The sequence below is a fragment of the Homalodisca vitripennis genome, chromosome 5, assembly GCF_021130785.1.
Source record: "Homalodisca vitripennis isolate AUS2020 chromosome 5, UT_GWSS_2.1, whole genome shotgun sequence".
In the NCBI taxonomy this organism is placed as follows: domain Eukaryota; kingdom Metazoa; phylum Arthropoda; class Insecta; order Hemiptera; family Cicadellidae; genus Homalodisca; species Homalodisca vitripennis.
In genome coordinates this window covers 62,478,007-62,495,752 of record NC_060211.1, presented here as the reverse complement: position 1 = coordinate 62,495,752, position 17,746 = coordinate 62,478,007, and the positions used below count along the sequence as shown (strand labels likewise).

The window sequence follows — 17,746 nt, the reverse complement described above, 5'->3', positions numbered from 1 at the left end:
AATTATGACACCTTTATCGAACACAGTATTGAATGTCGAACCATTTCTTACACCCACATTCAAATTTTGTTTGCTTTTAACATTTAATTCTGTTTTCAACGAGTCATTTACAGTCCAGTACTGATTAATGTTAGTGAGAACGTCAGACAATAGAACGCGATATGAGTCGATATGGCGACGTGCCTGTTGGAGAAACCGGTGCGATGTCTACACGAGAGGCTGAGTAATACGGTCGTTGAGGAGTGAATGGCACATGAGTCATGCTCATGCACATGCAAAGTGGGCCTTAATGGACAAAGCAAATACAGATTAACAGTGAAGGTGTAGTGGGCGCGGGTGGCCCACCCCTTGCCTCTCCAGCCTGCGAACACTTGCTGTGCAACATAAATAGATATTGGTCGCTCTTTATTGCCTAACCACGGTGATTAAGGTATTTCCCTAAAGTGCTTTTTAATTGGTTTATTTCAACAACGACAGCATTAATATTCTTGGTCTTGACCCAGATGTGTTTCCTTAATTGTCCTCCGCAAGGATCCCTTGACACGCGCCTGCTTCCTCAGCCAATCAACACTTCCAACACGCAATGAGTCATCCTTGTCACTTGTCTTTCATTTGCCGACCTCTCCGATTTCTATTAATTATTGTCTGTTAAAGTAATAGATGGTAAGTTACATCTGTTGTATGTCTTTATTATAGTGTATTAGACCTCTTTACGTAAACAATATTCCGATACGTGAAGAAAACTACTCATAAAACTCGTAAAAATCCAACGTTAAAAGTAAAATACAGATTTGTTAAATATGTTGGATTCTTTGTATATGTCTCTCAATGTTGTCGTTATTTGTTATTGTTGTCCATGAAGTAGTGCCGATTTTTAAGAGTTTTATCAGTAGTTGTCTTAAAGACATAACCTAGTTTTCCGATATAGGCGTAACAGGTCGATGGCATATCTTCCTTTTATTGTCAGAACTGTCTTGTGAATGTATGGCCTGCACAGTTGGTCCATTGGTGGGTGCATTCCGTAGGTGCATAGGAGTAAGTCTAAAATGGTGGTGAACAAAACTTGTTTCGAACATGACAATCGTTACCTAAAATATACCGTAAGATGTATTGGCAAAAATACTATCCACATAGTCGTTACAAGTAAGCCGAGATCCAGATGTACAGGTATACCAATGAATTAACCTAGCAGTACCAATTTATCTTTGGGTAACATGATGGATGATCATAATATCCAGTCTGTAAAACTGGAAGGTTATACTCGCAGTATCATTGCGCATAATCTGTACTGTAATGCATATAATAATACTAATGTAGTATACTCTTCAGCCCCAATGCTACTTATGGATGCGATTGTTTAGTATCATATGGTACAAGCTGTAGCTTGTCGGCATCATCGAGAATGGTAATGTCGATCATTGTGGTCGGACTTGGACTACAATCAAGAGAACTCGAGCTTAGTCGGAATATCTGAATATATTCTTGCGCTGGTTTCAGGTTCGGCTCAATGTAATTCAACCTTTCCGAAGGTTCGATTGACGATTACTCCTATCACCGACACACTGCACAGAGTGTCAGTACTGTACCAACGAGCTTGCTTTTCACATTAATCGAGATCAACAAATGTGTGAGTGCTGAGTACTGACTCGTGGGGAACGCCATACTTCAGTGTATTTAATTAATTATTACAGATTAGAAATTTAGTCAAAATGCGCGAACTGTCGAAGCCATTTACGAAGCCATCTGTAAAAGAGGTGTTCCAAACACACCGTAAGATACAAGCTTTTGTATAAAATTGTATTAGTACAGTATGTAGTGACGGTTATTTACTAAACAGAAGATTGATTTGTCCTGAACAGGTTCTTTGCAATAGGAACAAAACTTTTACGTTTGTTGTAAAACAAAAGCGAGTGGTAATCGGAGAAAAGTGTTTATAACACCGAAGTAACACGTGTTAAAGTTTGGATAGTTGTTTTATGAATTTTTACAAAATTTTTTTATATTGTGTACATTTTGAGAGATAACGCATATCTTACTGACGAAAATTGCGTTGGTGTATTTTAAGTAAATTATGGGATTATTTCAATAAAAAAAAAACATATTTACTGAGAAAGTGTAACTATAACGTTAAAACAAAAAAATGTTCTTCCTTTTTTAACTTACATGAAAATTACTATATGGTCCAAATATAATTTAAAATGTTATTAAGATATGTTTTTGTTGTTTGGCTGTGGAATAATGAAAGTGTGAATGTGTCAAAACTTGTTTACTGAGTTATCAAACGACATACGGACAAGTGTCCAAATCCCTAAAGACTCGCCGGTGATTGCTTAGATATTACACCAGAGACCGGGTTGTAGTGACCTGTTACATTTCGTCCTGTCTGTTACCCGCTCTGACGCTGTCTCTCTTTCGACTTGAAGGGTGTAGCCTCATAGTTTTTACTGGCTGCAAAGGAATTCTTAAAACTTAAGATAACCAACTGGCACTCAGCTTCGTTGGACTTTATTTTGTATTTTCTTGCATTCCCTTTTGCATGAACTTATGCCTTGCGACAGGAAGATACTGAGTGTATAATCCATTGCTTAAACAGTTACCGTGTTTTGAACGGTTCCGACTTTGACTACATTTTAACACACGCTGTGTGAAATGCTATCGAGCCGTTTTGAAATAAAGCAGTTCATAAAATTATAAAACTTTTAATGAAATACATGATATTCTTTTGGTGTTTTTAACTGTCTAACAAAGACTTGTGTAGTTCGTGATAGCTGAACCGTGAACGTCTCGGTTTACCTTAGGAACCCTGGATCGAATCCCAGTTCAGGTGTGGCATTTTCACACACTATCACAGACTATCATCTGAGCCTAGCCTGCAGTAATATCGTTATTCCATTTTAGACTTTTAGGCTAATAAATGAAAAACATGTCCTTGTGGGACGAGCCTTTTGACAAAGTAAAGTTTGACATTTTTACAAACGAGTATTTCTACGTGTTTCTATATTTATTTCCTCTAAAAAGACACAATAATGAAGCACCTTTTATTTATTTATTATTTGTCCGTTTCTGACAAGAATTTGAGAAAATATATCATTGTATTTCGTCATAAGAGGTCCTTTGTGCTGCTTCAGGTGTGACATGATTGCGATATGGGTAAGGTTGAGGGTAGCGACCGCCTCCTATCGAGATTTGATGTTGCATCCACCATGAGGAGGGATGACTTTGTATTCCAACCTTGATACCTTGGAACAAGGATAGGTGAGCTCTATTCCAACCTCTTATAGTCACAGCGAATAGGAATGATTAATCCATCATGTTTAGGTTTGCAAAGATTTTAAATAAGAGACCTCCACCCGCTCCAACAGTTTCTGTCCGTAGTAAACTAGACTTATCGCATAACCCTGTTACTTCAGTATTTCAACATTTGCGATTAACGCCGGGCCAGTCCTGGACATCCATGAGGGTTATTAGTATGTAAGTGACACATCGGTGTATCTTGTGTAGGTTCATGGTCAGTAAGGCGCAATATAACATTTTAAGTTATTCAGACAAGAGTTCCAGTTGGACTATAGTTATAATTGACCTACTACGCGACGTCATTGTTTTTAAATCTTTTAGGATGTTTAATCTATGTGGTCCTCCAAACATAACGGGAAACGAGCAAAGCCGCGTATAACTAACTGCTGATATATTTTTAAAAAAAAACCTAAACTTCACATGGCTAAAATCGTAAAATCATCAGAATTGTTGAGTAGATAAAGCTACGCTCACATCTGGAAACTACCGTACTATAGGTCTTCTAATGAATGATCATTATTATTACAGAACTCGGTGTTTTGTTTCACTTTCGGAATTTTTAGGGATGAGTAACACTGTTATATTAAGGTTTTGCCTAACTCACTTCCAAAGCAATTTTAGAGTGTTATAGAACACTCAAAATACGAAAGTTTTACTGTTCGCAACCAACTCTTCTTCATCTTCTTTCACCATACGAAGAAGCAAGAATATGAAACTCCAACTCACGAAGTCGTGATGTAACGTTTCTCTGGCCTGAATCAAACGAACGTCACCTCTCCACGCGTAGTAAATTATGTATTGTAAAATCCTCATCTTTTACACAATAGTGTACAACCTCTTTGACAATAGCGGTCAAGCGATTTACGTGTGTTTCCCGTTATCATTGTTCAGATACAGTAGTATTATTTGACCACTATTTGTCCAGTCAGATATAACCTCCGTGGTTCCATAGCGAACATGGATGTACTGGGTTAAAATCTAGTTTTGCCTAAAGTGCCGACTAACTACTTTGATGAAATCTTGCAAATGTGTCCAGGCCTCCGGAAAAGATAGGTTTTGGCATTGGACGTGGGGTTATAGCATTTGGCCATTAAGTGTATTGATAAATGACACATGCTGAGGACCAATCGATCACAGGCTACACCTACAACCTATTAACAAGGTAACGCCTCAATTTATCCGTTACTCATCATCCGATCAGTTTCCCCTCAAAATAGGTACGAAGGTGTATAAGCGTCGCATGTCGGTAATTAACAATTAACCACTCTGCCGCGCATGGGCTGGCGAAGATATCGCGATATCAAGATATAAGTGTATTTGTTCGCTAACGAGATTACGCACATTTGCTGTCGTTAAATGTTTCAGTAAAAATGTTTGACGTTTCCAGAATAGATTTTGATCTTTTCTTTAAGTGTCAATTGATTACTTGATCATTGTGTATGATGAAACGTATGTTTTGGTATGTGTAACCTGAAGAAATAGACTCCTCAGGACGTTGTGCTTCTTTTATAGTAACCTTTAAAGGTTACAAATGTAAATTCTTTAAATGCAAAGCTAATGAGTTATTAATTAGTTCGTGTTGCCTAAAAAGTAAAATAAATATTATTTTTCAGACATTGTTTGACCACATGCACTGACGTTACAAAAAATTAATTCTCTAAGATTTTAAAATATTGTGAAATGTATGGGACATAATGAACAAACTTTTTGCTCGTGTCTAGAAGTAAATAAGGAGTGGAGATTTAGTAAATTCTCTTCTCTGTCCCGGTAATTTCTTAAATGGAAGGAACCTCTTTGGAGTGTGGCCAATTCTTGCCTTGTGCATTAATTCAGAAGGTCAGATATATTACAAGATCTGCAGTGTAAGGACTCGGTATTGATTCTTCTGTCGAGATACAGTACGTGTCTGCAGTCTGCAGGTTGTCTAACACTCGATGTGTGACCGGTGCTAGATGCAGCATGTCTCTGCAGGTTGTCTAGCACACGATGTGTGACCGGTGCTAGATGCAGCACGTGTCTGCAGGTTGTCTAGCACACGATGTGTGACCAGTACTAGATGCCAGTAACGTGTCTGCGGTTGTCCAGCACACGATGTGTGACCATCAACTGAGATGCAGCACGTGTCTGCAGGGTATGTTTAGCACAGGATGTGTGACCAGTACTAATGCAGTTCGTGTCTGGCGGGTTGTCTAGCACACGATGTGTGACCCGGTGCTAGATTCATCACGTGTCCTACAGGTTGTCTAGGCAACACGATTTGTGACCGGTGCTATGATGCAGCATGTTGTCTGCAGAGTTGTTGTAAGCACAGGATTGTGACCCAGTACTAATGCAGCACGTGTCTGGCAGGTTGTTTAGCAACAGGATGTTTGACCAGTACTTAGATGCAGCACGTGTCTGGCAGGTGTCTAGCACACCGATGTTGACCCGTGCTTAGATGGCAGCACGTATGTCAGCAGGTTGGTATAGCACAGGAGTGTGAACCGGGGTGCTAGATGCTCATGTGTCTGCAGGAGTGTCTAGCAAACACGATGTGTGACCGGTGCTCAGATGCAGCAGTGTCCTGCAGGTTGTTTAGCACAGGATTGTGACGTGCTAGATGCAGCAACGAGGTCTACAGTTGTCTAGCTACACGTTTGTGTGACCGTGCTAGAAGCAGCAACGTGTCAGCAGGTTGTTTAGCCACAGGATGTGTGACCAGTACTAGACGCAGCACGTGTCTGTCAGGTTGTATTAGCACAGGAAAAGGACATACTAACCAGCAACGTGTCTGCATGTTGTCTAGCACAACCGATGTGTGACCGGTGCTAGATGCAGCATGTGGTCTGCGGGTTGTCTAGCATACATGGTGTGACCATGTACTTAATGCAGCACGTGTCTGCAGGTTGTTTAGCACAAGGATGTGTGCCCAGTTACTAGATTGCATCACGTGTCTGCAGGTTGTCTACACAACGATGAGTGACCTTGCCTTAGATAGCAGCACGTGTCCCTGCAGGTTGTTTAGCACATGGAATGTGTGACCGGTGCTAGAATGCACATGAGTCTGCAGGTATGTTCTAGCACACGAAGTGTGACCGGTGCTAGATGCAGCAAGTTGTCTGCGGATGTTTTATCACAGGATGTTGGTGACCGGTGCTAGATGCAGCACGTGTCCTACAGGTTGTCTAGCACACGATGTGGTGACCGTGCTAGATGCAGCACGTGTCTGCAGGTTGTTTAGCACAGGATGTGTGATCCAGTACTTCGACCGCAGCACGTGTTTATTTTTTTCCCCCCCTGGCGGTTGTTTACACAGGATGGTGTGACCAGTACTAGAACGCCAGCACGTGTCTGCAGGTTGTCTAGCACAAACGATGTGTGAAACCGGTGCTAGATGCAGCATGTAGTCTGCGGGTTTGTCTAGCACACGATGTGTGACCGGTGCTAGATGCAGTGCGTGTTCTGGCGGGTTGTCGTAGCACACGGATGTGTGACCCCCACACCCCCCCCCCCCCCCCCCCCCCCCCCCCCCCCCCCCCCGCCCCCCCCCACCACCCCCCCCCCCTCCCCCCCCCACCCCCCCAACCCCCCACCCACCACCCCCCCCCCCCCCCCTCCCCCCCCCCCCCCCCCCCGCCCCCCCCCCCCCCTCCCACCCCACCCCCACCCCACCCCCCCCCCCCCCCCCCCCCACCCCCCCCCCCCCCCCCCCCCCCCCCCACCCCCCCCCCCCCCACCCCCCCCCCCCCCCCTCCCCACCCCTCCCCACCCCCCCCCCCCCCCCCCCCCCACCCCCCCTCCCCCACCCCCCCCCCCCCCCCCCCCCACCCCCCCCCCCCCCCCCCCCACCCCCCACCCCCCCCCCCCCCCCCCCCCCCACCCCCCCGCCCCCCCTCCCCCCCCCCCCACCCCCACCCCCCCCCCCCCCCCCCCCCCCCCCACCCCCCCCCCCCCCCCACCCCCCCCCAGTTACTAATGCAGTTACGTGTCTGCGGGTGTCTAGGCACACGAATGTGTTACCATTACTATATGCAGCACGTGTCTGCAGGTTGTGGTTAGTCACAGGATGTGTGACCAGTACTAGATGCCAGTACGTGTCCTGCGGGTTGTCTAGCCCACGATGTGGGACCGGTGCTAGATGCAGCACGTGTCTTACAGGTTGTCTAGCACACGATGTTGACCCGGTGCAAGATGCAGCATGTGTCTGCCGTTGTTTAGCACAGGATGTGTGACAGTACTAGATGCTGCACGTTCTGCAGGTTGTCTAGCACACGATGTTGTGACCCGGTGCTAGATGCACGCACGTGTCTGCGAGGTAGTGTTTTGCACAGATGTGTGACGGTGCAGATGCATGCATGTGTGCTGCAAGGTTGTCTAGCACACGATGTGTGACCGGTGCTTAGATCAGCCAAGGTCTGCAGGATGTTTAGCCGCCACAGGATGTGTGACCGAGTGCTAGATGCAGCACGGTGTCTACAGGTTGTCTAGCACACGATGTGTGAACCCGGTGCTAGATGCAGCACGTGTTCTGCAGGTTGTTTAGCACAGATGTGTGACCAGTACTAGACACGCAGCACGTGTCTGCAGGTAGTTTAGCACAGGATGTGTGGACCAGTAACTAGACGCAGCCACGTGTTCTGCAGGTTGTCTAACACACGTGTGTGACCGGAGGCTAGATGCAGCATGTGTCATCACTGCGGTTGTCTACACACGATGTGTGACCGGTCTAGATGCAGTACGTGTCTGCGGTTGTCTAGCACACGTATGTGTGAACAGTACTAATGCAGTACGTGTCCTGCGGTTGTCTAGCACACGATGTGTGACCAGTACAATGCAGCACGTGTCCTGCAGGTTGTTTAGCACAGATGTATGTTGACCAGTACTAAGATGCAGTACGTGTCTTGCGGGTTAGGTCCTAAGCACACGATGTGTGACCGGTGCTAGATGCAGCACGTGTCTACGGTTGTCTAGCACACGATGTGTGACGGTGCTGAATGCAGCATGTGTCCTGCAGGTTGTTTAGCACAGGATGTGTGACCAGTACCTAGATGCAGCACGTGTCTGCAGGTTGTTTAAGCACAGGATGTGTGACCAGTACTATATGCAGCACGTGTTCCGGCAGTTGTCTAGGCACACGATGGATGTGACCGGTGCAATTGCAGCACGTGTCTGCAGGTTGTTTACACAGGAAGTAGACCGGTGCTAGATGCAGCATGTGTCTGCAGGTTGTCTAGCACACGATGTGTGACCGGTGCTAGATGCAGCACGTGTCTGCAGGTTGTCTAGCACACGATTGTGTGACTGGTACTAGATGCAGCACGTGTCTGCAGGTTGTCTAGCACACGATGTGTGAACGGTACTAGATGCAGTACGTGTCTGCAGGTTGTCTAGCACACGATGTGTGAACGGTACTAGATGCAGTACGTGTCTGCAGTTTGCAGGTTGCCTAGTAATCCATGTGTGACAGTGTGACCGGTGCTGACAGTGGACTCGGGAGCTCCAGCCCCAGGGTGTCGCCGCGGATGAGAGAACTGTAGCAGGCGGTGTCCGGTGTGGCACACGTGTCCGTAACATCGGTTTAGTTCCGTAGATAATGGCTAACTGTTCCGTATAGTCCTGTCCCGTACCGTCCATCCGTCGTTCCTCTAACTGTGTCATTCCCATCACATCACAGCATGCAACACTATAAATCGTTCCATCTTTGTCGTGCTGAATATTCGGTTTTTGGCTGAAAAACAAGGATTTTGGACAAATAGGATTTTATCTACTGTAGTTAAATTTTTAGAATAGCTATTATATACGTATTTTATATGTTTTTATGTTTAGTCTTCAACACTACCTTACCTCAACGTAATAATCTCATTCCTCAGTGAAAAGTAAGATTATTTAATCTGAATTTTATCTAGTTTTATTTCTAAGATCCAGGATCTCAAGACCTATACAGTGTTGTATTATCTCTCGCTTACATTACTACACGCATGATGATTTTGTGTAATACGATGATAAAATTTGAAAAAAAGTGGAATATTACTGTAATCTTCCAAATAACTCATTTCACACTAACTGCAGAAGAGTACAGGTAAACAAGTATACGCCGAGGTAGTAAGAAACGGCTGCTAATAATCTACTGTTATTTTCATTTGGATTTTGGTATAGTAGTCTGATTTTTTTTAATGTTTCATTTTTGGGTTTCAATTTCCAATTGTGCGTCTACTTGTAAATCAGTCACGTTGGATTTTGAATTGGCATCATGACTTTTTTGCGTTTGCGCATCAAAACATTAATTCAACATACTCATATTACGTGTAAAAGTGTAATTATTAGCTTACCTCAATTTTAGGGGGATAATAAGAATTTCATTGGCGTTTATTACGGATATCTTGTACATAAACAATGGAACTCTAATACCTTTGACTTTATTTACAGAAGAATTACATAATCTATGAAGTACGTACATGAATAGCCACGTTGAGATATTAATGCTGCTGCTAAAATGACTGATACGCTGTTTTATTGATGTTTGTTCAGTACCTCAGCCGTCTTTAGACTATTTGTGTCGTGTAATCTATTGTTATCTCAGTTGAACTGTTTTTGTGACTGATTGTACAGTCGCACTTACAGTGATAATGCTACTTTTGTGATTTTATGTCGTCGTCTCGTCGTGTTGTCTCGCAGTCTCCATCTTGTAGATATACTTACAGTGCAATCTTAACTTTCTTAGTTCGTAAACTGTTTTGGAGAAGAGAGATCATTCTCGATTTCTTTTAGATGAGAGTTGACCATTTGTCTCAATTCGTCATATATAGCAAAATATACTAAGACCTGTAACGTCCTAATTTTGTTGCATTTATGTACTGCGGGTTAATTCGCGTAATAAATTCTTTTACCATTTGGTTTTGTACTCTGTTGTTATTATGATAGGATATTCCGTATTGGATACGCATAATGTACCGATTATATAATACGTTAGTAGTACCTTCGTGCGTAGTTTCGCACACTACAATTAACATTATCCAAACACAATCTTTATTAACCCGTAAAATATCCGCCGAGGGGCTGTTTCACTCCATAAAACCAGATCGGTAACACGTGTGTTGGTAATTATTTAGAGAAGAGCAATAAAATGCAGCTCGTGGTAACGACAGAGTACCGACACGGAGCACGGCGCCCTGCCACTAGGCTGCACAGTAGCAGTAGGCAGTTACTGTTACACGGTACAACACAGTAATACACGTGCAGTTACGATGCAACACAACGTGTATTCCGCACGAACTGTGTTTATCGTTTCACCTTCTTTATTGATCTGTATATTATTCGGTCCTTTAGTGTTATGCGAAGGCCACTATTTTTGGAAGAGTTTTTACTACCTTTGACTTAAAAAACTACATTATTTATTTCACGAAATGTAAAATTGACACGTCATTATGACGATCGGTTCTTCTTTTCTGTCTCCCAAAATGAAGCGATGTCGGCAAGAAGGAAAACACTATCTATATCTACTATTTGTTATTAGGCTATGTAAGTAGGTTTAGAGTAGGTTATCATAAATGTGTTACTAGTAGTACCAAAGTTAAAGACAACGTTTACGAGTGCTCACGTGATCTGATCTTGAACTTAGGTACTATCTCGAGGGATATTTTTCTTTTTTCACCGGAAGTGCGGGATGGCGCCACCGAAGCCCGCACTGATGACCAGGGGGATTTCCGGTCGGTACTCTCCCGACCTCAGATCACGTCACAGATCATATAACTTTTCCGACGTTATAAATCATGTAGATCACATCATGATTTCATCACTCCGCACTTCTGGCGGAAGAAGAACATCCTTGGAGATACATAAATTCAAGCTCAGATCACGTGAGCGTTCATTAACTTTTTATATTTACAATACGTACGTATGGGTTTTCCTACTTATAATAGCCTAATAAGAAATAATAGATAGGGTCAGAGTGGGGTCCTCTTCGGCATTCTTTTGGAAGGCAAAAAACAAGAACAGATCGTCGTAATGATATTTGATTTTCACAGTAACTCATTCAGTTTTTGTAATAATGTTGTTTTTTATGTCTCTGGTAATAAAAGCTCTATCAAAAATAGTTGTCTCCGGATAATACAAAAGTACCATTTAATCACATATATCATAGTGCCAGTATTTTATTAATTACTGTAATTAATCTTAAATTGGTAATGTATATAAATACGTATAATTTCGTAGATTAGTTTGAAAATACCATACATGTTCAATATCGGAATTCAACATAAGCTGTCTGTATCAACCTCTATTGTCTAATCCACTGATTTGTTTGTTTGTACCTGTGTAATAGCCTTGTGGAAAATAGTACCATTGGATTATATTGTAGCCATTTGAAAGACATGTGACCTAATGGTATTCCATTAAAATAAGGTTATTTCGAAACATTTAACAACTCAGTCAAAGCTTGGCAGATTATCACAAATTTAGTATCATTGGTTCTGTTATCAGATTGCATTGCACATCTTTATTTATTTATTTTGTATTAGTAAAAGCATTCAGTTTTAATTAAATTTGGTATTAAAAGTTTGAAAGTAACTGCCATTTTGAAAGTGTACACTAAATTTCACTCCTGTAGCTCCAAACCGTTAAAGAATTTTTCTTTAAAACTGTGGTAGTTAATATTACCTTCAGACTCGTAAGCAGGTAGGTTAACGTTAGCCAACTAGATATATGTTGATTTTCAGATCATTATCTGTATCTCACTAGCTCTCGCTGATTAATTATTATTTATTTTTCTAAAGATAAGATTTAAGTGTGCCAAGAACCTACGATTTGCCACCCTCTCATATCAATATTCGCCAAATTAGCATGACCTACGATTGATTTCTTTCTTGTAAGAAAATTTTCTATAGATTTTAAGAAACTCTAGTTATATATATTTATTATACAATTTAAATGTTATGAGACACGTTTATAAGATACATTACAGGTCACCATATCCTCAGAGGAAGCTGATTCACGCTTCCGAGGCATTCACAAAATTGTTAGGATTTTCTAAATGATGCGGACTCCCATCGAATCTACGTCTAATTCGAGGAATTAGACACCCTTTCCGTTGTTATGATACAGTTTGGGTAGTAGGAACCTACTAATACGCCCTCTACTGGTCCCGGATATAGCTTTAAATGACGTCAAACACATGACCGAGGTTCGTGTGGTATTTTATTGGCTGAGCTGACTTTGGACCTCTGCGCCAAGGAATGACTACGGAAACCACTGGACGACGAGAGAAGAGAGATTTGTCCATTTATTACTTGATCGTAAGATGTTATGTCAACGAGAATTCTTTAGAACTGTACATTGGACTGATAGCATCGCGAGAACAGGGAAGAACGATCTCAGTTAGATATTGATTTAGGATGCAAACCCCTGGAGAGTTATCGCCTCTTCCTCCCTCTTCATTAAACTGTCTATGCCTTAGACTTTCTTGTTGTGGTCCTTGTTGAGTACAATTTCTCCATTCTCCTAATCTGGTTGCGCTCTTCGACTATGACCATCCAGGACGATATTAGTTGTAAAGATGCTTTGGCTCTTTAGACACTCAAACCCGTCATGAACCACGGTAACATGAATGATATAAGTCAGAGGGAGTAGATAGGGATACATTTTTGTTCTCTTAGGACAAGAAGCTTAGAAAATTGCACCTAGTCCTATAAGGACAGTTGCGCTGTTTCCGGAGTGTCTGGATGGGTAAGGTTGAGGTTAGGTGCCGCATCCTGTTGAGATTCATGAGGAAACATTTAGGGCACTAATTTCAAGTCATGTCCCCTCGGAAGAAGGGAAAGCCAGCTTTGAATCAGCCTCTCTAGTCAAAGCAGGCAGGGGATGGCACACCCTTATGTCTAGGCTGGCAATAACCTTTGACTCTTAGGGAACGAACCCTACCAACTCCAACAGCCATTTCCAGCAATAGACTAGACCCATCAAATTACCCTTGTGCCTCAGAATTACGACATTTACGGTTAGTGATGTGCCGCTCGTGGACATCCATAAGGTTGACCAGATTTAAGTGACACATCGGGTTTTGCTGTACCCAGTGTCAACTGGAAGGTATAAACCAACCAGAAGTTAACCCTCTGGGGGATGGAAGGCATACACTTATACATATTTTGCAGCAAGCGGACCACAGAAACAGCCTCGTGCTAAGGTTCACTGTAAGGCCAAATCAGAAGAGAAAATCGCTAAATCCACGATCGTCTTAAATCTAAATGGTTCTAGAAGAAAATTAAATAAACATTTACACTAGTAAAAAGAAATTGTGGTCTTCATTATTGGGTATTGTGTGGTGATCCCGATATGGTGGGACGTAAGATGCATTAGATTCCGCGATACCTTTTGAATTTACATTTATCATGTCTGCACTTCCGTGAGACGAATTGTTATAAATTATTGCTGAGAAGGTTTACAAACACTGAGCTGTAGGATCACTAACTGCAAGAAGAAGTTCTATAAATATAATACCCCTTCCACTGTTACAAGAAAAGTAGATTGTATAAGTGCCAGCCATCTGGAAATATCAATTGAAGGGTTATTTGTACAGCGTTGTTATGACGACTCTAATGGTTTGCATGATTGCATAATACTTGCTCCAACATCTTAAAACCTTTTAAGATTTAAACAACTAAAAGATCAACGTGGTTCCTAAAAATATAATGAGTTCCAAACATTTTATTTTGCTCTTCGTCGGAGTATATTCTAGATATAAAATGTGGATCTTTTATATTCAAACACTTTTGTATTGTACAATGTTTTATATGTAAAGGTTCAATTAATATTTCCTAATAATTCCATGTAATTTATATCAGTCAGCAAACAAGAGCGTAGAATTAATTGAGAAACACAATTAATGGGACAATTAAATTGTTAATTAAATACTATACAGAGAAGCTTTATAGTGAGTTAATCCCTTAACCTCTAGTTGGAATAAAAAGACTTGTCGTATGGATAGAGAAGTCTTGGTGCTGAATAAGAGTTGGTTTATCTATATTGGAAATCGATGTCTTTAACATGCATGAGAGGTTTCATGTCTTCCCATTCTTCTGTTAGCTATAGAACAGTTTGAATTGTACCTTCTACAGTTTAGGTGACAGGATTTAGGTGTCTAACGTGTTTCAAGGGAGATGTTAATGTTCTTCCATATAACTGCAAGAGAAGAACACTACCTGCGTGTAGAAAGTGTGTAGTGTTGTATTTATTTGAGAACTATAAATATAAAAATATTTTATAACGATTATATAATATGTGAATGTAGCAATCTTACTATCCAGATCACAGATTATAATAGTCACTCCAATCACGACACATATATTTTAAAGTTCATTGTTATCACCAATATGAGATGTACTAGAAATTGTACATGTTGTAATTGGAATCACTATTCCCTTACCAAAAGCTAACTTTGGTTTGATAGTTCAAATTTTCAATTTTTCTACATCATTTCCAATGTCACGTAGGGCAGTTTAGCTCAGCAGTTTGGACTTTTACGAAAACTCATACAACTGAAAATTACTTTAGGTAACAAGAAAATTGACAAACAAGTATTAAATCGTATTTAAAAATAGATAAGTAATTGAATTCATGATGTGGGATAAAACATAAGCTCTGATTTTATACGTAGTCTGGCAAGAGCGGTAGAAATTTATTTTCTTAATTATTTCATTCGATCTTCAAAGCATTTTGTATTTTTGGATTACGTTCTTAGAATCTTAATTACGCCTTACTAATTTTTTTATTCAAAAATATGTGTTCAAATCTCAAAACACGTCCCACAATATTATATGTAATGAATAATCATGAAAATCTCACATATAAAACTGTGTCTAAAACAAATTAAAGAAAATTAAATTACATTACTATCACGTTTTTTTATTATTCTTTTTCCATTTAACAGAGTTATCAAAAACAGTAATATTAACTAACGAAATATTGTAGTTTAAATTAGAATAATATATAAATAGTTTACCAAAACTGCAGTGTATATATAATATACTGTACAAGATTCGCGTTTACTCTGTATACGAAAGTTGACCCACTTTCAATGCTACATACGAGTACTGTCCGCAGTTGGTCGATACCAAGTCGGCTGCGGCGCGGTGAAACGTGACTTTACTGTCCGGCTGATTTGTTGATTGCTACGGTAATTGGTTAATTGGTCCTGAACTGTTTGTTCTCCTTAATGCTAACATGAGTTCTACTCAGCGACGGCTCTTGACATGTCAAGTCAAGGTCAAGTCGATACCAAGTCGTCAGTGGAACGTGACTTTACTGTCCGGTTGATTTGTTGATTGCTACGGTAATTGGTGAATTGGCCCTGAACAGTTTGTTGTCCTTAATGCTAACATGAGTTCTACTCAGCGACGGCTCTTGACATGTCAAGTCAAGGTCAAGTCGATACCAAGTCGTCAGTGGAACGTGACTTTACTGTCCGGTTGATTTGTTGATTGCTACGGTAATTGGTTAATTGGTCCTGAACTGTTTGTTGTCCATAATGCTAACATGAGTTCTACTCAGCGACGGCTCTTGACATGTCAAGTCAAGGTCAAGTCGATACCAAGTCGTCAGTGGAACGTGACTTTACTGTCCGGTTGATTTGTCGATTGCTACGGTAATTGGTTAATTGGTCCTGAACTGTTTGTTGTCCATAATGCTAACATGAGTTCTACTCAGCGACGGCTCTTGACATGTCAAGTCATGGTCAAGTCGACAGCGGAACGTGACTTTACTGTCCGGTTGATTTGTTGATTGCTACGGTAATTGGTTAATTGGTCCTGAACTGTTTGTTGTCCATAATGCTAACATGAGTTCTACTCAGCGACGGCTCTTGACATGTCAAGTCAAGGTCAAGTCGATACCAAGTCGTCAGTGGAACGTGACTTTACTGTCCGGTTGATTTGTTGATTGCTACGGTAATTGGTTAATTGGTCCTGAACTGTTTGTTGTCCATAATGCTAACATGAGTTCTACTCAGCGACGGCTCTTGACATGTCAAGTCAAGGTCAAGTCGATACCAAGTCGTCAGTGGAACGTGACTTTACTGTCCGGTTGATTTGTTGATTGCTACGGTAATTGGTTAATTGGTCCTGAACTGTTTGTTGTCCATAATGCTAACATGAGTTCTACTCAGCGACGGCTCTTGACATGTCAAGTCAAGGTCAAGTCGATACCAAGTCGTCAGTGGAACGTGACTTTACTGTCCGGTTGATTTGTTGATTGCTACGGTAATTGGTTAATTGGTCCTGAACTGTTTGTTGTCCATAATGCTAACATGAGTTCTACTCAGCGACGGCTCTTGACATGTCAAGTCAAGGTCAAGTCGATACCAAGTCGTCAGTGGAACGTGACTTTACTGTCCGGTTGATTTGTTGATTGCTACGGTAATTGGTTAATTGGTCCTGAACTGTTTGTTGTCCATAATGCTAACATGAGTTCTACTCAGCGACGGCTCTTGACATGTCAAGTCAAGGTCAAGTCGATACCAAGTCGTCAGTGGAACGTGACTTTACTGTCCGGTTGATTTGTTGATTGCTACGGTAATTCGTTAATTGGTCCTGAACGGTTTGTTGTCCTTTGGGCCAGCAAGCCCACACGCGATGCTTCTCTTTCCTCTCTCAACATTGCCTTATACACCCATATTTGGAAATCTTTATGTAAGTTACTAGAGGTAAGGACTTGAGCTCTCTAATTGGCCAGAAAGCCCACACGGTGCTGTACGCGGTGCTTCTCTCAAAAGATTGATTAAACTATTGACACCCAGATTAGGAAATTAACTCTAATGTAAGTTTCTAGAGGTCTTGAGGTCTCTAATTGGTTAGGAAGCCCACACGGTACTGAACGCGGTGCTTCTCTCTCAACATTGATTAAACTATTAGACATCAAGATTAGGAAACCTTGATAGACATCCAGATTAGGAAACCTTGATGTAACTTACTACAGGTAAGAACTTAAGCTAAGTTCTAAGTGGCCAGCAAGCCCACACGCGATGCTTCTCTTTCCTCTCTCAACATTGATTTAGACACCCATATTTGGAAATTGTTATGCAAGTTACTAGAAGTGAGAACTTAAGATCTCTAATTTTTCAACAAACCTACACAGTGTTGTACGCAGTGTTTCTCTCTCAACACTGATTGAACTATTAAATACCCAGATTAGGAAACTCAATTGTAAGTTAATAAAGGTACTAATTTAAGCTGTAATATCTTCTAGTATTTTCTCTGTATCTTGTTCTTTGTAAATAACAATTTAATTAATATTGGTTGGATTATTACACTTGCTTTGCCTGTTGAAAACCTCCACGGATGTACTCAATTAATTTCAAATTTTTAACCTGTCTAAATCTACTAAAAGCTTTACTTGAACTTAAGCGGAATATATGTAAAACTGTATATACATCAATTATTGAAGAAATTTAGAACGCCGAGATGCACTTGTGTAACATGAATTAGAA

The 17,746-nt window shown here is 41.2% G+C and overlaps 1 protein-coding gene across 1 annotated transcript in view; it reads left to right on the top strand.

The window, feature by feature from the left end:
• The window catches only part of LOC124362293 (solute carrier organic anion transporter family member 5A1), a 129,301-nt gene that overhangs the window by 47,207 nt on the left and 64,348 nt on the right, over positions 1–17,746 (top strand). The gene's annotated exons all lie outside the window — the stretch shown is intronic.